This window comes from Pelmatolapia mariae, linkage group LG20, assembly GCF_036321145.2.
Source record: "Pelmatolapia mariae isolate MD_Pm_ZW linkage group LG20, Pm_UMD_F_2, whole genome shotgun sequence".
NCBI lineage: Eukaryota > Metazoa > Chordata > Actinopteri > Cichliformes > Cichlidae > Pelmatolapia > Pelmatolapia mariae.
Window position 1 is genome coordinate 33,358,635 of NC_086244.1, and position 24,422 is coordinate 33,383,056.

Consider the following 24,422-nt stretch of genomic DNA (forward strand, 5'->3'; position numbering starts at 1 on the left):
TTATAATAGCCACGATTTCTTTATTTTTACAAACAAGCCACTTCACTGTGAGTAGTCAATGTTTGTGATTGCTCACATGCTGCAAGCATAACCCTGTGTTGACTTTACTTTAACTCCATAGTGTTATTTTATTTTAATGATTTAGTGTCAAATGTTACTCATTTAGACAGTACAAGGGGAAGGCAAAAAGTTTAATCAAATTCTTGAAAAATGAATCAATGGAGAACTTGGTGATGAAGTGCTGGATCAAACAAATATATTTAAAGGTCTGCAAAGAATTTATCATATGTGGCAAATACACCACCTTGACAAAAATCCATTAAAGCTGAAACAAAGTTCTGATTTTCACATCTCGAAAAAGATCCTTACAACATCTTACAACAAGTATCATCTGCCAGTAAAGACCCAGATACATCATCTCCAATCTACCACAAATGCTGTGGTGGGAAGCATGTTGTAGTGAGTGGCAACACTACACAGCATGCTACATGAAATGACAAGACACTGGTGGGTAGCAGGTTTTTTTAAACACACTTACAGTAACATGTCAGAGTTCCAGAAAGCTGTGTGCTGCTTTAATGTCTGAACACCGTGAAGATGAGCTGGCACAAAGACTGAGCGTGAGCATACAGAACAAGGATGAAAGCATATGTAATTGTGCTATCTGTGGTTTCCCCCCACTCAGCACAGAAAACCCCCACAATACCTCACTCATGTTGTTGGGTGGAGATGAAACAACATCCAGCCTGCATAATAGAGTCCAAATGACATCCTGTCCAAGAAGTCGTCCCATCATACCTGAGAGGAATCACCCCCACTGGCTGATGAACAAAGACAAACTCAGTTAACACATCAACCCACAAACAGTGACCAGCACCCTGTGATAAACAGTAATATCCAGTTCCTTTGAACAGAGTCCAGAGAGATTCTGAATCCCTGGAGTGACAGTGCCCTTGCACAACAGCTGAGGATACCATTAGCTTTCACCTTGTTTGTACAACAAAGAGAGGACACGGAGACCTGATGAAATATTAGATCTTTCTTATCAACCCACTGACCCATTCTACAGAAACCTTAATTGTTCCCTTTGCCTAAGCTGAATGTGGTGGAAGAACATGTAGTAAATCCCGATCTTTCACGTTCTGCTTCCAAATTGTCAGAGCTCAGGATACAGAAAGCTGTAAAGTTCTAGATTATTTGTGAATCTGCAAGAAAACCCAAAAGCAAAAGAGTATGATAGACACAAAAATGTTGCATACCCTGTCCCAGTAACCAAGGAAATACCAGATAGTGTCTTTGATGCTTCTCCATTGACCTTACTGGATTGAAATAATGTGTAGTGGCAGGCGCTGACCTCAGGAGATCACACAAAACTGCAAAGTGTGAAATTCTCCAGTCCCCACCAACCTAAACATTTACTGGACAGCTGTTTTGGGATTTGGTTTGCTGGTATCATCAGTTTAAACTTCCACTTTAGCAGTGTGTAGAGAAATATACAAAACTGAAATGTGTCATTTAGTGTGTACAAACCTGAAAACAAGAAACCAGTTTGAAATATTTCTAACAAGGCGTGGTTCTTCATGAAGCTGCTGCAGAAGGATAGTCTGTGCTTCTTTTATTATTCCAAGACAACCAACATTTGACCCAACGTGACTGTTTCCTTTGGATGTTTTTTGGTCTGCTCTTTGTCATGATGATCCTACAGTACTGCAGTATTGTTGAAGTACGAGCTCTGGTGAGGCCAGTCCATGATAGTGTTCCATTGTGCGTTTTTCCATGCGGGTATACTTTTACTGCAATGGCAGGGTGAAAATAAGTGAAAAAGCAGCCAATGTCCAAAGAATATCCTTTAAAAAAGTGAAGTTCCTTGGAAGCAAAATATCAAGATATAAGTGGTGAGGTCAGAGGGTAGCATCAAGTCCACAGTGATTTATGTCACTGATCAAAAAAGTGCCTTGAGGAAGAAATGGTGCATGATATTCCAGGCTGAAAGAAAACTATAAAAACAATAGATTTAAAAACAATACCAAAACCCATAAAACAATTCAGGGACCTTTTTAAAATGGACTGACTCTGTATTGATTTCTTAAAGGCTTTTGTTTATGGCGTCTTTAAATTAGTGTGTGGACACAGCATTAAAATGTCAGTTTTAACTGAGTATTAGTAAATAGCTTTCATGTATCGTAATTCTTGTTCATCCATGTGATGGAATATTAGAAAATTCAAGCTTTATTGAATTGCAGCATAATAAAAAGTAACATTTATTCAAAGCTTCTGGGCATATATTAAAGGTGAGGTCGATGCTGCTTTTCAATTTCAAAAGCTTGCTGAAATGATTTTTACTGTTTTTACCCCTTTTGTTAAAAACAAAGCATTTTTTATTGATCAAAATAAAGAAAGAACACGAAATAAATGTGAAATGTATTGCAGTCTTGCAGGTACAGATTCAGAAATAAAGGCGATCAGGGCAGAAAGGTGGAATCACACAGAGAATAAGCCGGATATCTGAGTATATTAAAGAATATGAACTTTAAAAAGTGAACTTTGGATATAACGAGTGTAGGCCCACATTTCACTGTTGTGCATGTTTATGTTTATGTCTTTGGGAGAAAGAATTCATCTTCATGGATATTGATTGTTCTGTCCTAGACAGTAAAAATGAATTAGAAAATGGATTGGTGAATCAAATATAATTCACTATGAATGATGCCATTAAAACTGCTGACACATTCCAAGAAAAGCAGCAACTTCAATCTATGAAATGCATTTTTTTTTCTGCAGCTCAAAGTCACTTTGTGAGCCATAACACGGATAACTATAATTTATCTATAAATGGAAGATTGTGTTGCCAGCCAGCTAGTTTTCCACATACAGTATGACAAAGCGACACTGTTAGTGAAACTGAACAGTTTCCTTTTTTCTGGTGTGGCATTAATCACAGTTCCTCCTGAATAATGCATGAGAGAAAGCAGGTGTGGTAAAAAAAAAGAAAAAAAGATCAAATATATAATACAATCCAAACAACATAGATACCTAAAGAAGGCTGAGTATCCTAATACTCAGCCTTAAAGAAGACTAGAAGAAAACTTTTTTTGTGGAAAGTTTGCAAATGCTTCCTTGTTACCTTGATTCCAACACTGATCACTCACAAAAGGTTGTTGTGGTGTTGGTGGTTGTGTTGTTTTCCAAGACGAATACAGTCTGACTAAAACCACAAGCAGTTTTTTTGTCATGTTTTCATGAAACATACTGATTAATCAGTCACCGTCTGCATAGGAGAAAAACGTACAGGAACACTTATGTTTATAACTCGTACAGCTTCTCTTTGGCAAAATCCTCCATCGCACTTTTTCTGTAACTGCCTATGAGGTTTGATTTCAGAGAAGGATTAGTTTAACTTACTCCTTCTAACCAGGGCTGAATGATTGCTAAATATGTTCCTGCAGCTGTATAGCATTTTAACACTCATTTTGAGGCATCGGTGTGATGACATCAGACAAATGATTTTGTGTAGAAGTCTCTTTACTGCTTTCCCAGTTGGGGCTTTAATGGAGACAAATTTCTGGATAGCTGTGATGGGAAAGATGAGCAAGCGCTTCTAAGAAAGAACGTCAGGTAAATGCAAAATGATCAGAAACATTCACAGTGCTGGGGAAATTCTCGATTTTAAAGTTTCTTTGCTTATTTATTTATTTATTTATTTTAAAGAAAATGCTGTTTTTAAATGATGATTTCATTTCCAATAAATCTACCTGTCTCTGTGTGAAAAAGTCATTACCTCCTAAACCTGATAACCCCCTTTTTTTGTGCCATCCTTGGAAGGAGAAACTGTAATCACTGTAATCAATTCCCATCTCCGTGTAGGAACTTTAGGCCACTCTTCTTTACAGCATTGTTTTAATTCAGCCACACTGGAGGGTTTTCAAGCAGGTCATGGCAAACATGTCAATTAAAATTAAGTCCAGACTTTGACTAGGCCAGTCAAAAAACCTTCATGTTGGATTTTTTTTAGCCATTCATTTCCTGATTTTGGTTGGCCAGCCACTCCCGGGAAGGTTCACTACTGTTCCAAGTTTTCTCTGTTTAGGGATAATGGTGCTCACCGTGGTTTGATGGAGTCACAAAGCTTGCAGCCCTTTCCAGACTGATGGATGTTGATGACTTTGTTTCTGAGTTTCTTAAGATTGTAGCATGATGTGCTTCACTTTGTCAGACAGGTTGTATTAAAGTGCTTTCTCGATCCAACAGGTCTGGCAGTGGCTAGTGAAACTGAACTCAGCTTTCCATAAAATGTAGTTCATCACAATTAATTCAGGATTTAAGAGTTGAAGGGTTTCAATTTCCACATAGAGCCAAATGGTTTTGGATAGTTTTTTTTCCCATTAACAAATCCTCATTTAAAACTGCATTTTGTATTTATGCAGGATATTGTTGACTATTATTTAAATTTGTTTGATGATCTGAAACATTGAAGTGTGACAAATGTGCAAAAGAAAAAAAAAAGGGCAGAGAGCATACGCTGAAATTTAAATGAGAAAAACAATGAACCCCAAATTTCTTCTGATAGCCATATCTGCCCCTAGCATGTCAGAAGGTTATGTTTATGTTAGTCATGAAGTCTGTAATAGTTTAATCTGGATTGCAGTTTGTTAGCTTCACCAACAACTCAAATTCTCTTCCCGACATAACCAGTCAAGCTCAAGTGTGATCTTGTTTATTTTGTTCATGCCTTTCTCTCAGGGTGAAATACAGAGACTCTGCAGGGTTGTTTGAGGACAGAGCAAAAGTCTTTGCCTGGTCTTGGTCAAAATTTGAGTCAGGTAGGTTAATCTTTTCTTCAAGTTCTTGAAGTTCCTCACAAGTCAGCAGGGTTATCTTTTATTAAGACCCCACTTACTGTAATCTGTTTATCTGCCCACAGGGGAAGGGATTTAAGTTCAAGGCCAGGTGTGACAAAGTCATAATTCTGGGACAAAGGTGTAAGACAATAACCTCAAACTACTGTGCCCAACCTTTTGAGTTTGTGGTATTTTGAAAATACTATTATTATGGACTGAGATTTTTTTAAGGTATGTGACAATATTCTTATTATTCAAGAGAAATGTTTATTTTTGTATTTTAATTATAATTCTAATTTTAAAATGTGGGTTAAGCAAGAGAAGAGATTTTTATTTAAGTATCTTCCTGACTGTGACAATGCATTTTCTTCCCCTTATCCTTTTCAGGGTCATGGGGCACCTATCCCAGATACCATAGGGAGAGAGGTGGGATACAACCTGGACAGGTCGTCAGTCTGATGCAGGGCTAACAAAGAGAGACAGACACCCCTGAGGGCAATTTAGGGTCACAAATTAACTTTACCCCACTTTTATACTACATTTAAAAAAGATTCAGTACTTTTAAGTGCTTTCTATATATATGATATAATATATAGAAAGGGGTTCGCTTGCACCAAGGGGTACAGGGCAACTGGGGGTTTAGCCCACTTTTCCTCCTGGGAGAAATCCAAAAAGGGGCAAAGTATCTAAGATGCAGTTTTTGCAGTGTTTGGGACATACAGCTTTAACACATCTATCAAGTGTTCTTTTCCTTTGTCCTGAGTTCTCGGTCAAATCTCACCTTGACCTCATTACAGACATTGTCCAGCAGAGTCAAGTAATTTTCATTAAGAAAAGAAACAGGAGGGGTGTTTGACTGGCTCCAGAGCCGACTGTGTAACATTACATTAAGTAGTAAAAGTCGGGGAAGTATGCATGGTCTGGTGCTAATGCTTTTGGCATTAGCATTTGGTGGAAATGTGTGCAACTGGTTCCACAGTGGGCACTGGTGCACAGGAAAGCATAAAGGACTGAACATTGATTGTAAATCATTGCAGATCTGCAGTGAAAGCGTGACTGAAGCTAATCTTTCTGCTCAATTAAATGTGAACACAGAAAAGTGAAGCTGTTCAAGCAAACAGCACAAACATTTTGCCCACACATAGTCATAGTAGTCATAATGTTGCCACACACACAGATACCCACACACAAAGTTTTCTTTGTAAATTTTTCTACTGATTTTTTTCTTTTTCCAGTAATCATGGCAGTCAGGAACAAATTGGCTCCAAAGCTGACTTGCAGTAACAGTAAATATCTTAAAGCATTCACTAACAACAGATATTGCTTCTTCCAGTACCACCGTAGTAAACACAGCGTCAGTGACACAAATGTAGGTTTCAAATTATCGTGTAGAATAGTTTGGGGGTTCTGGAAAGGTCTACAGATTGGTGCATAAATAAAGTTTGGGCTTGCAAACACAACCCAACGCAACTGTGTATTATTCTTAAATGTATATTTTGCTTTTGTACTTTGCAGCATGACAGAAATGGGATGCAGACTCCTGCTGTGCTCACATTTCATCTTGGAAAGTCTGCAAGTTCTTCTGCAGACAGTAAAGAATGGTGATGTCGGTCTATACAGTAATGAATAGCTAGTCACTTCCATGGAAGAAAGTTAGGGGCTAACCCCGGGCTTTTCTGGATATGCGAGTGCATATTTGCATAATAATCAGTTCTAACTTATAGCTGAGATCAGAGTGACTCGTCACTGTCTTCAGGCAGGAGGCACAATGTACACCAGGGCCTCTTCTGATATAGTTGTAACAACGGATGTGATTCACAATATCACTGTTTTTCAGCTTGTGATTAAGCCTTCCACCAATACCCAGCAGGTATGTCAACGGATGTGTCACCCACCTGCTGGCTTTGGCCCACAGGCTAAAAAGGCTGAATTGTTCCCCAGGTGAAAACACATCTGAGGCACATACAGAATATTTCACCCCCATTCACCCGTGAATTTGTGCTGTGAAAGACTAATGCCCACAGTAATAAGCCTGCTCCCTGCTACAACACAGGGTTGGCTTCTTTGTCTGTTTGAGCTCAGTCCCTTAGCTGCCATTAGGGCCCTGTCCAGCCTCATAGCAGCAAGTGTGAAAGGAGCCGAGAGACGAGCTGGATGCGCAGACTCTATTGGCTTCATTACTCCCTTTTTGCATGGGTGGACATTTTCCCATTTATTGTGAGTTTGCTGCCAATAAATTCTTCCTGTACATTCAACATTTTAATAAGGGCTCCTTCAATTATAACGATGGAAAATGAGCAGTTGGAAAGCAAGCCTGTGCCTCTTGTTTGTGCAGAGCGGATCTTATTGGAATGATGACAGAAAGAAATTGGTTAGAACTCAGTTTTGCTGGGGAAATGTCAGCTTTGCACTATGATAGTGACTTCATAAACAAACTGTCACATTTTTGGTTCTTCGGTTCATAAAGGCTTTGGGACAAAATAAGGGTTTGATAGTTAATGGTGATGACAAATGACTAATTTAGGTTACATTTTATAACACATAAATATTAGAGATGATGCTACGGTGATTAAAGTCATTTAAGCAGTTGCCCAGTCAAATTTATTCTGCAGTGTCTCGGCTTCGCTCACCATTCGAAATTGTAAAAAGCTAAAGACTACAGACAGCAACAGCTGAACCACATTGAAATAGCTCCGAACAATGGCTATTAGTGTAATCACAAAGAGCGACTGATAAATGACCTATTACCTAGTACTATTTTGCACTTCCTGAATTATTTGTAAGGTACAGTGGGAACTCTTAGTACATTACGTCTAGGAGGCAAATATTTAAATCGAGAATAGAAGTGAGTAATTCATAAGCAAATTTAATTATTCCTCAGTCGTAGCTGCCAGGGTGAATACAGATGACTTCAGATGTAGAACCAAAGATGGGCCAACAATTTACTTAAGACTCAGACTGACTCATGTGATTTAATGTGTAGGGAAATGAAGCCCAATTAAATTTAAAAAAATACATTACAAAATAGATTTACACTGACAATTGAAACAGTTATAAGAAATAGGAATCAGACCTTACAATTATGGACCAGACTCTAGACTTTGGAAGTTGCCTTTGTTAGATAATGATAGCTTACATATCTAATGATGTGTTTACTTCACAGCACTAAAGTTTCTAACATTAGTCACATTGGTGAGAGAAATGTAGGAGAGTGATAATTTGTTTGGAAGTTAGCTTAGAGCAGAAAAGCAATTTGCTTTTTCATTTATTGAAAATTCAGGCAGCTCCTACAGGTGCCAGAACCAGGAGCTGCTGACGCTGGTAACTAAAGTAGCTGTGGGCATCAAACGAACCCCACCAGCTATCAGTCACACACGTCTCACAATGAACTTGTGTCACAAATGGAGCTTGAGTCATATGTACAGGAATAGAGACAATGGTTTTGTGTAGATGAAGGACTGAAGTCTCTTGTTGTCATCTTCATAAAATATACCAGGAGTTAAATTGGGATTTGGCAGGTTGGGGAAAAGAATTACTCTTTATTTTTCTTTGTGTAAGGCTGTGATCAGCTGACCTGTGCCATTTTGCCAGTTGATTTCAACAAGATAGAAGCAGATGTTACAGCAGCTGCATGGCTAATTTTCCATTGCTAGAGATAAAGCTGCTATAAAAGATACAATTCAGTACATGTATCAAGTAAGCATTGTCGCCTTAAATAAAAATTCATGTTTTTTTCTCCTGATGTAGCCTTAATAACAGAAGATGATCGTAAACTAGCCAGTTTAGCTAGAATGAGTATACTTCAGTTTTTTTTTACAAGATGTTTCACAAAATCATGATTCAGCAAAACATCATGTGCAGACTAAATATCTGATTACAAGCTCCAAAATGAATAAGGAGATTACATGTAAGATTTTAAAGTCCAGGTTATCAAATGTCACCTTTCAAAGGTATCTTGTATCGTCCTCTCCCTTTCCTTTTGTTTTTCTCCATCTCTTAGTGTGGCACATTAACATTATACCAAAATGCACAGAATCAGTTTGAATCTGGTGATATTTCATTTTGAAAAGGTGGATTTTATTTGTTTATTCTTGGTCCCTTCTGTAGCTGGCTACATGCTGCAATCTTAACTTTATGTCTGGATGAACGCAATGAAGAGATAAAAAGGAAAAAAGGATGTGTTGAAGGTGTAAATGCACAGTGGGATGTAAATTATCTTCTTATTACTAAAAAAGTCATTCCATACAGTCACTGGAAGCAACACCGGGCTGCAGCACATGAAAAATGAACTCATTCAGTAGTAATATGCACTAATCTACCTATCAGATTTTATTACTCAATAACTCTCAATTTAACACCTGAATCTAACTCTGTTCATTACTTTGTGAGTAAAAGCTGACATAATATAAACTTTTTTAAAGCATTATAAATAATAGAAATGATTAAGCACAAACTTAAGAATTAAAAAAAGTTTAGCTGAGCCATAAGTTTTCATATTGAGAACTGCTTGTGATGTCGCCTGAAAATAGTATTTTCTTTTACCTTGGACTACTTTTAGAGGTAGGAAACTTTCACAACGGGAGAAGAAGAATGATGAATTAGATCTGGACAGGAGTGCATAAAGTGGCTTTAAAATGATTAATTCTGCAGTAGATTTTTAAAAATATATGTATTTTCTCAGTATTATGCAGTTTTAATAGTTTTAAGAAACAGCAGCATGTAAGAGTTGACCGTGTAATTCCTGACTGAAAAGCTGAAAACCATTTCCTCTGAAAACAAAAGAAAACAAATCATCAGAAGAAAAAGTAACAAATCACGGGAAATTCACTGCTCTACCTTTTCAGCTACTGAGGATCAGAGCCTTCATTGGTTGCTCTTTCCTGAGAAAAACATGCATTTCACATTGCCGGCATATTAAGGCAGTTGATATAACCAGTCTAACAGTGCAGGCTGAGTATAGGCCAAGCACCGTTTTCACACTCAAGAGATTGAATTCCTGCTGTGAATAATATGTATCATAGGGGATCGTGTTTGTCAGTATCATAAAAGTAAGCTCTTGGTGCAAGTAAACAAGCACAGGGACCAGTTATTGATCTTTGTCATGCTCTCTGTCTCCGTTCCTCTTATGACAAAATAGGAAATTCCAAATGGAAGTGCCAATCACCATCGCTGAGCCGCAACTGTGTTTTAATATTCATGTAGCTTCTTGTGAAAAGCTAGTAGAGTCAAATGTCAGTATTTCACAGCACAGCCACAATCCCACCTGTGATAAGCATCTAAATCAAAGAACACAAGCTAAAATGAAAAAGGATGTTTGTTATGTATGATTTCCACGGGCAGCTTATACCGGCACCCGGAGGAGAAGAGCTTGTGGCTGGAGAGACACAATAACCAGCGGCAGCAGGGAATTGGGTGAGACTTCAAAAAATGGTTGTTATCATATCAAACTAGTGTGACAGGAAATTCTGCCGCAGATGTTGTAGAGAAATACTGTCTGTTAGCCACTGTATCAAATTATAGTACAACAGTATCTGTGAGCCTGTTTCAAACTGTGGTGATGCTGTATGAAGTGTAAATAAAATACAGTGCTTAGAATAAAAAACCTAAAAAAAAAAAAACTATGAAGAAAACATCAAACAATTAAAAGTTGTTTTTAAAATACATTTTATGTATTTATTTTGTGTTTAATGCCAGGAACAAATGCCAAAAAGAAACAATGATCCAAATGATTGGAAGAGGTGAAACATACATTAAGTTTATTGGTAACATGATCTAAAGTAAAAAAGAAACAAGTGGGGAAAGAGTGAGTGTGCAAACTGCAACAAAACAGAAGATTGTAAAGAATTTGGCAATTTCATCATATATGGTACACAGTATCATTTTAAAAAAATAAATATAAACAATGCATTTGTTGTATGTGCTCAGCAAGACTGCTGCATCCTCAAAAACGGTAAAACTTCTGCATGCAAAGAAAAATGCACATATAAGGTACAAAAGCTAAATGCAAGCTTTCTCCTGTCGTAAACTCATTTAAGATGGATGGAGGTCAAGTGGAAAACTCTTGTGGGCTGACAAATCAAAAATTTAAATCCTTTCTAGAAATCTTCACAAACTGCATCCTCCTGGCTAAAGAGGAGGGGAACCGTCAGACTTGGTTATTTACAAGAAAACCACATTCTGCATCTATTGCAAACCCACTGCTCTGCACGAAAGTCCACAGTGGTCCAGACCTGTCACCCTTTGATGGACAAAGGAAGATCGTAAGATGAAAAAATATGACAAACAAGGCCCCAAACTTCTAGTAGCTCATTTGAAACATTAGGAAAACATTTCACTTTTAAAACTCTAGTGGCAGCCTCCTCAGTTCTCAAACACAGACTGTTGTTCGAAAAGGTGATGCAACAATGTGGTAAACATTCCCTGTGTCCCAACTTTTTGAAATGTGTTTCTGGCATCACAATAAGCCGACATTTTTACAAAAAAACGCACAATACTCAGTTTCGATATTTTAAATGTTGTCTGTGTAGTCACTTCAAATATTCATAATATTCATAATATTTTTAAATATAGAATATAAATCATTACAGTAGGAAATCATTGTTTGTTTGTTTGTGTTTTAGTTTAGTATAGTTTGCTTTGTTTTAAACTCAGATTCCCAAATTTGGAAATAAACCTGCATCTGCCAAAGAACTGTATCCTTGAGCTCCCTCTTTTATTCTCAAGTTATTTATTTCAGTCAGGTCTTATATTGAGTTACACAAACAAATAGAAAGTTCTTTTCTGTTACTTATAGACAGGAAAATGCTTAAGAGAGCTTCTGGAGCTCCATCACATCTGGGAGAACAGGTGGCGAGAAGACGCCCTGGGGAAACTCCACTGGAGCAGACCTGGCCCGTAGGCAGCCTCAGGTACCACGTCTGTCTCGCCAAAATGACAGGAATGAAGCAATTTTACTTTCCCTGTGATCATTTCATATGTGGGTTGAGTCCAATTTTTCTTTTTCTTCAGATGTGTCCTTCAACTAAAACTCTAAAAATAGACTATTAGAATTTTAGTATTGTCATTATCCATATCTATCTATCTATCTATCTATCTATAAATAAATAAATAAATAAATAAATAAATAAATAAAGGAACAAATTTAATCAGTATAGCAGCATATAGCCAGTTAACCCTCTGGGATATTGATCTGGTCAGTTAAGTATCAGAGGGGGTTGTTAATCAGTTTCAGCTGCTTTCATGTTAATTAAATTAACCGCAGGTGCACAACAATGAGACAACCCTCAAACAGGAATGGTTTTACAGCTGGAACCCACTGACATTTTTTTTACCTCCTCATCAGTTTTCACTCGTTTTGCATTTGGTCAGGGTCAGTGATACTACCGGTAGCAGGAGGCGATACCCGGACCCTACAGAGGTTGTACAGCTAGTCTTCTAGTGGGCCCTGTGCTCACTGCACCATGGAGCCCAGATGGCATTTGCCACAGAATACCAGAATTGGCAGGTCCAGTGGAAAAGTATGCTTTTCATAGATGCAATCAGGTTCATCCTGAGCCTTGTGACAGACATGAGAGGGTGTGGGGAAGAAGCTTATGCTACTTGTAACATCATTCATTATGTGTTGGACACTCAGGCACGAACATCATGCCCAAACTGATCCCACAAATGTTCACCGGGGGTTGAGGTCAGGACTGAAGGCCATTCCATCCTCTCCTGTCCTCCTCTCTAAATTTTGGAGATGATCTCCGATAAACCCTGCTCTGTGGGAGCGAGTGTTGTCATTTTGGAGGATAGAGTTCGCTCCCAGACTGTGGGGATATGGGATTAGGTGCTAAGTGCTGATAGGGTGAGGAAATGATCTTTTTCCAGTGTCATCTTGTATGGAACTTGGCCTTCAATTTGGACACGATACTAGGGCTCAGTTCAAATAATGCTGGGGTTCCAGCTTTAGGCACTTTGTTACTAGCAACCTCTACTAAAACATATAATTTTCTTCCATTTCTTTATTCGAATTTACAAAAAAGGATAAAGATAACACATTTTGACAGACATAGAAGAGTACTTTTGCAACAAAGAGATTCCCAAAGAGCTATTAGCTGAAAACTAATATAACTCAGCATGGTGTGCAGTGTGTCGTTAGAAAAAAATTACTGGACAAGCGGGGAACAAAAGAAAAGAAGGACAGGCCTAAAAACTATCCTCAGCAAATGAACAGTCCACTGCAAGACTAAACCTATTCTGGCTAGTTTGGTGCGTCACATCTAATTTGTGTCACCACTAATACATTGTTTTTTTATGCAAAGTAATTTTTAGGGTACAAACTGATTTATTTTATCACAGCATGAACAAATAAAAAGCGATGGCTTCCTCAATGTTACGGAGGAATATTTAATTCACTTTGGGTTACTGTATAAAAGTTGGAATCAAAGTTACTTTAAAGTTTTGGTATTGTTACAGTCAAGTGCCATTTCTCAGAACATTTCTCTTTCAATATAATAATAAAAATATTCCAGTAAAGATGCTCTCTAATTTAACTTGTAAGAAAATGTTAGTTTATCAGTAAAAGTTAATTATTTGAATAACAGAGAAAATGCCACCTGCTTCTATAGCATTACTTAAGGCTGCCCGTACCAGTACTTACTCCCACTTCTTTTACGCATGGTTACATTTGAGTCAACGAACTTAAAAATTACAACTCCAGCACATCTTAGCTTTGTGAGGGCTCATGTTTCACTGACAGTTCCCTCAGCTACTTTACACCCAGATAAAGCCAAGAACAGGTTGTATTCCAGCACTTTTCACTGCTCTGACTGCAGCCTTGACAGTAATTGTGTAGTCTGTTGGAAAGGGTGTAAAACTGGGTCCCCGCTTCGACATGGAAGTAATTTTATCCCTGCAAAGATAAAATGATAAAACTTCTGGGCAACTGCTATTTTTTGTCTTGAAACTGGCCAGCCTGGAAGAGAATAAATTATACCTCGTGTGCATCCTGCATCAGACCTCAAACTCTAATCAGCACTTAAGAATATCTGCAGCTCCACCTCTCACTGATTTATGGAGTGTCATGTACACACAGAAAACAAAAATGCTGCTTCTCTTGTAAACTGAATTTCATGTTTGGGTTTTGTAAAATACAGTGTTTATAGTTTTGTTGTAGTATTGCTACAAAACTGAAAGAAAATTACAACGTAGGTAGACTATTTCTCTGAACTGAGTAGTAATTTTGTGTACCAGGAGTTCAATGGTGGCAATCAAAGACTGTTGCTCTCCCTTTACTGTAATCATATTTCTCTGGGAGCATTCAGTCTGTTGTGAACTGTTTCACAATGCCTTATTGCAGTTTCCAGTGACCCATTTTGGTGGTGTGCCGCTTGCTTGAGTCCAACCAGCAGACTGAAGTTTCCATCAAACATTAGGTGTCAGTATCTGGACTACGACCCCTCTTGGAAGTAGATAATGCAGTTCAGTGTTTAGAGTGTAGCTAGAGTTGAACATATTATATGATGGCCAAAATCATCCATCCATCCATTGATCCATCCATCCATCCATCCTTCCATCCTCTGCCGTTTATCTGCAAAGATGCCAAAACCTCAGCTGCTTTATTGCCCGAGGAAGTTAACAGAACCACATCATCCACCAAAAAACAATGAAATTCTGCACCCCTTGGCTGTGCCTAGTAATCAAATAACTGTGACAAAGGGCTACCCTGGTGGAGTCCCACACCAGGCTCTGGCAACCGTTGTACACCTTAGACCAGGGGTGTCGAACTCCAGGCCTTGAGGGCCGGTGTCCTGCAGGTTTTAGATATCACCCTGTTTCAACTCACCTGAATCAAATGATTAGTTCATTACCAGGCTTCTGGAGAACTTCAACACATGTTGAGGAGGTCATTTAGCCATTTAAATCAGCTGTGCTGGATCAAGGACACATCTAAAACCTGCAGGACACCGGCCCTCGAGGCCTGGACTTCGACACCTGTGCCTTATACTGTTAGAGAGGGAATGATGAGAAGCGTGATCCCTTTAAAATTGGAACAAACTCTCAGGTCCCCCTTCTTTAAAAGGGGTACCACCACCCCAGTCTGCCAATCCAGGGGCACTGTCCCTGTCTTTCACAAAATCTTGTAGAGGCACGTCATCTACAACAACCGCAACATCCAGGGCCTTGAGAAACTCAGAGTGAATCTTCCCCTCCAGGAGCCTTGCCACTCAGGTTCTGATTAATTTGATATCCTAATCTTGATGATCTCCACCAGTGATGGGCAAATCACCCCTTCATGTCTGGACTTTGTGTGAGTGAGATTTAGAAGCTCATTAAAGTATTCCTTTCACAACTAGTTGAAGACAACAGAATCCCTCAGACCTCACTATATACATTGTGAGAAGGACACTGCTTCCCCCTCCTGGGTTGTGTGATGGTTTGCCAACTGAAAGGGTTGCTTCATGACTTCACTTATCTCCTCTACTTAGGATTTTTCCTTGGCTACTGCAAGAGCAGTGCCTGCCTGCTGGTACCTCTTTGCCACATCTGGAGTCTCGCAAACTAACCATGCTCAATAGAACTCCTTTCAGCTTGATGGGTCCCTTCACCTCTGGTGTTCACCATCTGGTTGGGGGGTTACCACCACAACCCACACCAACCACCATGTTTCCAGCACTTTACACAGCCACCTCAGCAATGGAGGCAAAGAACATGGTCAACTTGGACTTCCCCATTATGGCTTCTGCAAGAAATTCCCAGGACCTACTCACTGTCCGTTTGGGTTCACCAAGCCTATCCAGCATTCTCCCCCACCACCTAATCTAACTTACTAGAAGGTGGTGATCAGCTAATATCTCTGCTTCCCTCTTCACTTGAGTGTCCAGAACATACCACTGCAGATCTCAGGATACTATTAGAAAATCAATCATTGAAAAAAAGAAAAGGAAAAAAAAAGAAAAAGAAAATCAATCATTGACCTTTGGCCTATGGTGCCCCATGCAGAAATCTTTCTAACCCAACAAAGTGTTAGTGATGCACACACTGTGGATAACACAGAAGTCAGACAACAAAACACCATTCAGGTTCAAGCTGGGCAGACCATTCCTCCCAAGGGCCAAGCAGCTCCTGTAGGTAGACTTATATTATATTATATATTATATCTTATATTAAACAGGTCTGTACAAATACAGGACTTCCAGACAATTAAAATCATTTTGATTCTATGCTAAACTGCAGTTGAATAACATTAAACTGGAATTGAATTCTGTTTGTAGTAGGCTGTGGATCATTTATGTGCATACTATACATATTAAATCTTCTGAAAAGGATAGATAACAGTTTCCCAAAAATACACAGATGATTAGCTTACAGAGCAGATGATAAAACAGTTCCATAAAAACGAGTCTCCTTTTGCTGACCTCATTTTGTATTGATTTTTATCTTCATTAAAACAAAAGTGGGAAAACAAACATTGTGCGCAGATTAGAAGGGTGGCTGCATCTAGAGCTCCCAGACTGGCACAGTGCTTATCATGTGAACACACGGTCGGAGATGAGATCTGCACTTAACATCAAAGCTGATCAGATATTATAACTTCATGTCAGGCATTTTACTGCTATTGTACTTAGAATTATTATTACCTACTGTGCCTTTGAGGGTTGCCTGTAGTATTTAGTCTTTTATACAATATGTTCTGTCTCTCACATGCTGTAAAGTGAAGTAAACCTCAGAGTGAAATATTAACCTTTTTTCCCTCTTGTGTTTTTCTAGCTCGGGGTACATTTTTGTATTAGAGACAAATACAGTGAAATTCATCATCTGTTCACAATAAAAGCCCTCTTCTCAAAACATTCATCTCAAAATAAGTAAGAAAATGGATTGTCACATGAATTATAGACTTTAGGTGCAATAAAACATAATTTCCTTTTACACCCACCTTGTCATAATCAACTACAAGACATCAAGTTCTGGTGTCAGAAACGATGATTATAATCTCAAAATAATCATCTTTCTTTGTCATCAGGACAATACAATGTGTTTCCAGCAGTGTAAAGAGAATGTTATTTGAGGTTAGGATTAGAGACACGCGATTAAGCTTGTCATGCTACATGCTGCTGGGATCTTGTATATGATCATTTTTGCTCCTGTTGATGCTTTCATTTTGCAGTGGCACTACCATTACCGGCATAATTGCATCTCCAAACCGCCCAGAGATGCGTCCTTGTTGCAAAATCCATTAGCACACCACAACACTCTGCCCCTGGGACGAGGGCTGGGGTTTCCAGCAAGGCCTGATATCACTCTGTGAGAGTGAATAAAACATGGACACTTTCCTCCTCTTAGCCTGCTCTTCATTGATTGTCTTGGCGAGATGACGAAAAGAATGGAAGAGTAAACTGAAAATCGTCAACACCTTGTGTGTCTTTGAATGCAAAAACTTTTGCAAACACATTAAGCAACTCCATTAGTGTACAGTTTTTGACATATATTTGCCAAAGAAGTTACTGGAAAGAGTTTGATATAAGAGCAACAACCTCGCGATGCTCCTCTTTATGAAAAAATAATGTTTCCATTCTTTACTGCATATTTTTTCTTTCAATTATGTGAAAATCAAACAACCTATTTCAATGCAACGTGAAGAGCATTTCTCTATTTTCTTATGTGGGTCCCTGGAGAAAGCCACTGCCTGCTTTCTTGCCTCAAGTATTTTCCTAGCTTCATCCCACACTGCCCTATATTGTGTGTTATGTAATACTTACACACCACCTGAGGGCATCGGTTCTTCCAGTGGCAGGGGAAATCTCATAAACAACCACTCTCATTTTTGTTTTGAATTAGGCTTGATATTAACTTCTTTACACATGGTCTCAAACTTGAGACATAAGAGTCAAAACTTTATAAAATGAGAAATGAGCTCTGGAATATTGCAAGTGCATAATATATGAATCTCCAATAAGACAATGTATAATTCACAAAGCACGTCATAAACCTTGCAGGAAATTAAAGTGGCCCTTTCTTGCAATTACTGCACACTGAGGCAATTAAAGAGTTTAAAGTCCTCTGTGTAGGCTCAGTCATTACAAAGTTTACACTGAATTTAACATCTCAAAGAAAACCAGCAGCAGACTGTAAGCAAGCTAGGCCAGCTGCAAAACACTCCGAAGAATTTTGCAAGAAGTATTCACTGCATAAAAAGTGGGCTTTCTGTTAGTAAGTTGCACTGCTGTGGGAGTGCTGGTTCACAACTGTTAACTAGAATTTATAATGGAAATGGAATATGTGGCAACTGACAAGCTTGGGGATTAACTTCCCCGCCTGTAAGCCTAGAGCTGATATTCACAAGTAAATGAAAATGCTGTGAGCTATACACTTCGAGATAGTAGGGGGCGCCACTGCTCTAAGTTTCTTAAAGAGGACGCTTAGACGTGAAGCAAATGTATGTTTCTTGTAACACTTATGCTTATTGTGCTTATTGTACACATAATATTTAACATGAATGTTAATATCATTATTATTAGTAGTATTATTGTTAAGATCTCATTTCATAGCACGAGGAAGGCAGAGGAGTTGCATGGTGAAAGAAGAACTTGTAGGCAACCAATCTAAAGTTCAATCATGAAAGTTTTTGTTTGCCCATTCAAGGTGTAAAAAAATAAATAAATCCATAAACACAGACAACCACCCATACTCACACTCATACCTACAGTCATTTTACTTAACTAAGCCCCATGCATGTCTCTGGACTGTGGGAAGATGCTGGAGATTATGCACTCTGCACAGGAAGGTCCCAGACTGGATTTGAACCCACTGTGAGGCAACAGTGCTAATCACCATGCCACCCTATGCACTACTGATATGATCACATACTGTGTGATAATTGCTGCATGAGTGACCAGGGGAGGAGTAGAGTTTAGATGTGTAAACTCCAGGGAAAATAGATAGCACTAGAACATAAGATGAGCACAGGAGCAGAGTTGTAATATTGCGTTAAACGTTCAGCTTGATTTCAAAGAAATCTGAAGAAGAATGCAAAGATAATTAATAGCATAATACAACACGTTGCATGTTGGAATTTAAAGTTTGAACATGTGAACCTGACTCTGGCAGTGTGATTTTGCACTGGTGGGCATCTGTGATGATTCAAGTATCAGCAATTAGGCTGCTATTATGCACCCATCTTCACCACTCGTCTGGCAAATGTAATTAACTTAGTTTCCTCTTGCCCACTTACACTTGCTGCATCAAGGAAAAAATGCTCCTTGTTGGGATTTTGCTGTTTGCAACATGACACATCATTTACAGCTACAACTGTGCACAATGAATTTAGAGTGTCGCGAAGCAACATGCATCAATATACTGAAATGCATTTACAATTCTTAGCTCCCTGTGGTCCACCACACTCTCACATTCATACAGAATTTGACATACAAGCAATTTACTCTTGGTGCTGTAATTTGTCTTTTTTTAAATGAGGGTTTGGTGGATGACAAAAAGCGGCAGCTACTACAAGAGCTTAAGGGGGCAGAGTTTGAAATTTTCCATGGGCAGTTCAATTCACACAGATGACTGCTAAATATTAAAAAAAAACCACACAGTTTTCACTAAAAGCCTTCCAATATTACCTAAAAATGTCTTGCATGTTGTTACATTTCACTACAGAGATGACACAGTGACAATGGCACAGCGAGACAATGCAATTAGCTGAACTTGTTACAGGATTTGCTAATGACAGCAAAAGCCCAGCTCTTCCTAGAATAAATAAACAATTCTAAGAGTGTCCATATGGCCTCTTGGCTGCTAAGTTACCGAACAGACACACACTCAGACGTGCACACACGCTGTAGCACTGGTAGCTCCGTCTGCCTTGCTGGGAGTACTCACCACTCCAGTAACAGCTGTTCAATGGCGTCCCTTGTGGCTCTCTGCCAAACAAAATGTGCGTGGCAAGCCACAACCGCACAATGCTACCTTGCACAGTGAGGCGTGTTTGGCACAAATGAGTAAATAAATGAAATGAAGAAGTGTATTCAACACTTAATTTGCCTCCCAAGAGCATGGCAACTACTGGCTCTTAAAACATTAAATGAAAACATGTTGAAAGACAAAAGGAACAAGAAAAAGAATACTGAAAGCAGCTTTTGGTTGAAAAGATGGAAGTCTTACTGTAAACAGGGTTAAAAAACCCCAAAGGATTAGAAGAAAATGAGTTGCTTGCATGATGGCATAAATCAGTGGGAGGCATTCTAATGGAAAGTTGGGCCCTCTACTGAGAGCCTTATCAATCACAGAGATAGAGCTGCCACCGTATTGACTATGCACCAAACAAACAATATCTAGGATGAGTTCTAAGTGCTATTCCCAAAACAGGCCACACTGTAGATCATTCCTCTGTCAACGTCTCTTGGGAGCATGTTGAATTACTGAGAAAGTGTATGTGTGTGAGTGCAGAGCATGGTTACTTTGAAAGGAACCAAGATCATCGTTCCTTTGCTGCAAACATCACCACAGGCTGCATTTATTGTAAAATATCAGACTGCAACAATCTCTTAAGAGAGGCTAGTTTTACAAAACTATGCAAACTGTGTGGGAGTCTGATGCTAATGACATTTGTATAATGCAAAAGTGTTCCTATTATGACTACTGGCTCAGGCTCAGACCTTAGCAAAATGTATGAAATGAATGTGACTGTGTTGTGTTAGTGAGTCATACATTTGGCTCCCTAGTATTTCTATGATATATATTCCTGTGACTGATTTATATAACCCAATTCATTAAGTTGTAATGCCTCTCCATGCAAATACTGTTTATTTATAATTTGAAAAGAGGTGAAAGATAGGAAAGGAAAACGTAGAACAGGTTTATAAAAATGACATTTTTACATTTAAATTTCTCACCCACTAAGACTTTTCTACTTAGTCTGCTTTATCGTTCTTCCATACTGAGTGTCAAGGTTTTGAGTGCGGGACTCAATCGCAGGACTCACCCTGGGTAGAAGTCAAAAGGTGGTTTATTTACAATGGTGACACTGGGTGGAATATACTGTATACAGTGCAGGGAGAGAAACAGGGGTCTAGGGCAGCCATTGAAAGATCCGTGTAGGGAAGGTCCAAACTCCTCTTCTCACAGCCAGTGACTCACAACAACTCACAACTTTTGCAGGGTACAGGGAGGAGGTTGAGATTTGATAGGGTGTTCTTGTCCAATATTTTCATGTGTGTGCGGGTGCACGGGTATGTTGGTATGGGTATATATATCTGTAGGTTGTGTATCCTTTGAGGTGTTACTGTGGTTATTGAAAATGTGTATATGTGTGTATGTGTATATACGTATGTATGGATAGATAGAAATATATATATGTAAAAATAAATAAATAAATAAATAAAATAAAAATACACGTAACATATAATGTAATTGCAAGGAGGTATTTCTGTAGTCTATTGATTACTAGATAGTGGAAAAGGGGTGGATTAAATAAGTTTATGCTTCTTCCTGCTCCTTTGTGAACATGAAAGTTATTTGTAGTTGTGGTTGCTCATTTTCCTTTTGTTTTGCTTTGTTTATTTGTCTCTTTTTATTTCTATGTTGTTGTACCTTTTCAACATGTTCAAAATAAAGATTCAATCAATCAAACAATCCACAATCCAATTCTGTCCAAGCTCACTCACGCTCATCCACTCGGGGTCCATGTGGAAGGGAAACGTGAGGGTCCAGGGAAGTCTGCATACAGATGAGCAGTTAATGTTAGCAACGAGCACTAAGAAAACAGGAGGAAATCACTAGGCTAGCTGGGTTACACTGACGAAGGTTAGTACATCATGAAGTGAAAAATCAGACTACACTGGGGCCTTACGTTGCGCCGGAGTAATCCTCAGCGATGAATGGCAGGTGAGTAGATCTTCACAGGTGAGTACTGAGGTGGGGCCCAGAGCCAGACTCCCCCCTGGCGGTGAGGAGTGAAGGAAAACAACAACAACAACAAAACAACCCAGAAAAAACTTGGGACCATGACACTGAGACTCTAAACTATGTTTAACAAACCACATTCTTTTGAAGTTAAACACCCCATGTCAGCTATATAACAAGATTTTCTATATAACTTCTATATGCATCTTTGTACTGCTCTGTTTGTGCGGCCCCATCATTGATTTGATGACTTTCCTTCCCTGTTTGCCTTTCCAGCCCAATTATAACCTAATGACCAAAGCTAAGGTTTTAGTCATCTATGTCATGGTCCTTGTTTGATCCTTGCTTTCTAGTTTGAAGTTAGTTCTTAGTTTATATATTCTAGTCTGAGTTTCTGTTAAGATTTTCAGTTTTAGATTCCTGTTTTGTTTTCTTTATAATCAACTGTTTTTGATTCCTTGTAACATCACAGAGTCCAAGTTCTGTTTACTATATGCCTGTTCTAGAGATGAGTTTTATTTTTCTGTGTTTTACTGGTATTTTGCTTCATTTCTAGTACCGGTAGTAGTAATAGCCTCCCCAGTGTTTCTCTTCATGTCTCCCTTTGTCTCATACTGTGAGACAGAGGGAGGCAGTGGTGCCTTTCATTTCCTTCTCTTTTTAGTGATGAAGCTTATGCGTACGTTCAATAAGGAAGATCTGTAATCACTCATCTGTCTGCTTTCCCAGGTGTTTGGCTGCTAGTCTATTCATTACATCACTTCCACTTTCTCACGCTGTAAAACTCAATGTCAGCGTCATAGCTGTAGTCCAATCATCTTTCTGCGTGCCCTCTTCAAACCAATAAGATACCCCCTCAGTCTTGTGTGATATTACACCTCATCCTTGTTGAGTTTGTGAATGCGTCCTCACGCTACCCCCTCTTTTGGTTATATTATCTGACTCCTTGAGGCAACACTGTGATCTCTAGTTAGAGCAGAGAGCAGGTAGCAGGTAGAAGAGAGCCTGGAGAGGCGGTCCATTTAAACTTGGACCGAAATGTTGGAGCCCAAAGGAAACACAGGCACGAGCAGTAACACAGAGAGTGACTAAACTGTGAGAAGCATGGGAAGCATGATGTGGACTAAAAAACAGGTCATCCAGAAAGATGCCCTGCTTTTGGAGATGAAGCCATTTGCCCCACAAAGCACAACACTGCTTAATTTAGTGATTGCAGTCCAGTGGAAGATGAAGAATTGTGATCAAATTCTGGTTAATTATCCTAAAAATAGCTAATTTCAACTTACCTATATGCAGTTATATAACAGGACTTGTTTGGGGCTTGTGTTCTCCATCTTTGTGCATTGTAATTTCTCTGTTTTCATGAAGTACAATGCAAACATAGCATGATATGTGTCAACTTATCATGCTATGTTTTCCTATCAGAATTAAGAGTTTTAATTCCTATCAGAATTAAAACTCTTTTCCCGACAGGGTCAAATGATAAGGTAATAATGCAGTATGCATGAGAGCCGCCCTTCTGATCTGGGCTCAAGTGACAGTCAGGTACACCACCCTCAGACACCATGACATTGTTCTCCTTCAGAGCTGTCTGATATCCAACTTGTGATCCTGTAGCTGAATTGTTGTGTTTTACATTTTTCGTGTACCCATTTCCTCTCAGCCTCCATTGTCAACTTTTGCCACAGTTAGCAGTTTCTTGTATTTCCCAGAATTGCTTTTAACAGCTTTCAACAAAAGGGTTCCCTGTGCTGTAAACATGTAGGTGGAGAGAGTGATAGCAGTACTGCAGCAAGTCAGAGAAAAACAGAGAGAGAGCGATGCAAAAAGAGAACAATGGCATGAAATTGTACTGCTGTTCAATAGTAGCACACAAGTGTGCGTCTAAAATAAAACCTTTCCTGCTGGGCTCAGGCTAGTAGGGTCAAAGGAAACCCAGACCTGACATCCAAACAGACAAAGCTTCTGTCTCCATATGCTTTTGTCCATTAATTGTATTCTCTGATGATGGGATCACCTTTGTTACAAGGTCCACATCCTTAAAGAAATTATCATCTTTATGGCTCAGGTTAAATTGGATCAAACCATTTGACTTTTGACAGTGGCAAAAACAACTAGATGTGCTTTTCTTTTAGCTGAAGATCAGACAATTCACCCAAAATACAGAAAGTGAAAAAAAATCCCAGATTTTGCTCCTAACGGTGATTCATTACAGCTGTTTCAATTTTGATCCATATTGTATCTATTAAAATGGATTTTACATCCACCAGTGGGGGTCAGAATGGTCGTAGGCAATCTTAAAACTGTGTATTTTGTAGCTGAGCAGCAGTGACAGAGTTCAAAGGGGATTTTGACACTTGTATGAGATCTGCCTGGGTTCCCACCACATATGGCCATGTTCCCAGTGAGACAGACGTGTTGGTCTTTGAAGTGTCATGGGTAAATCTCCAAAAGACAGAGTAAAACAGTGTGTGGTTCTAATTGCAGTAATCATTGTCTCTAGAGATGCATTTAAACTACATGGATAAAAGTAACTCTGCCTTTTGCCTCGCTCTAGGTTTGCTACACCACCATCTGTGCTACGATGTTTAGCTGAAGAGCCGTCAGGGAAATTCTGATGACCCTCGGCTCCTTACCTTGGAACATGTCCCAGTGGAGCGGCAGTGAAAGTGGATGTGTTCCTGCTACCCTGTGCATCTG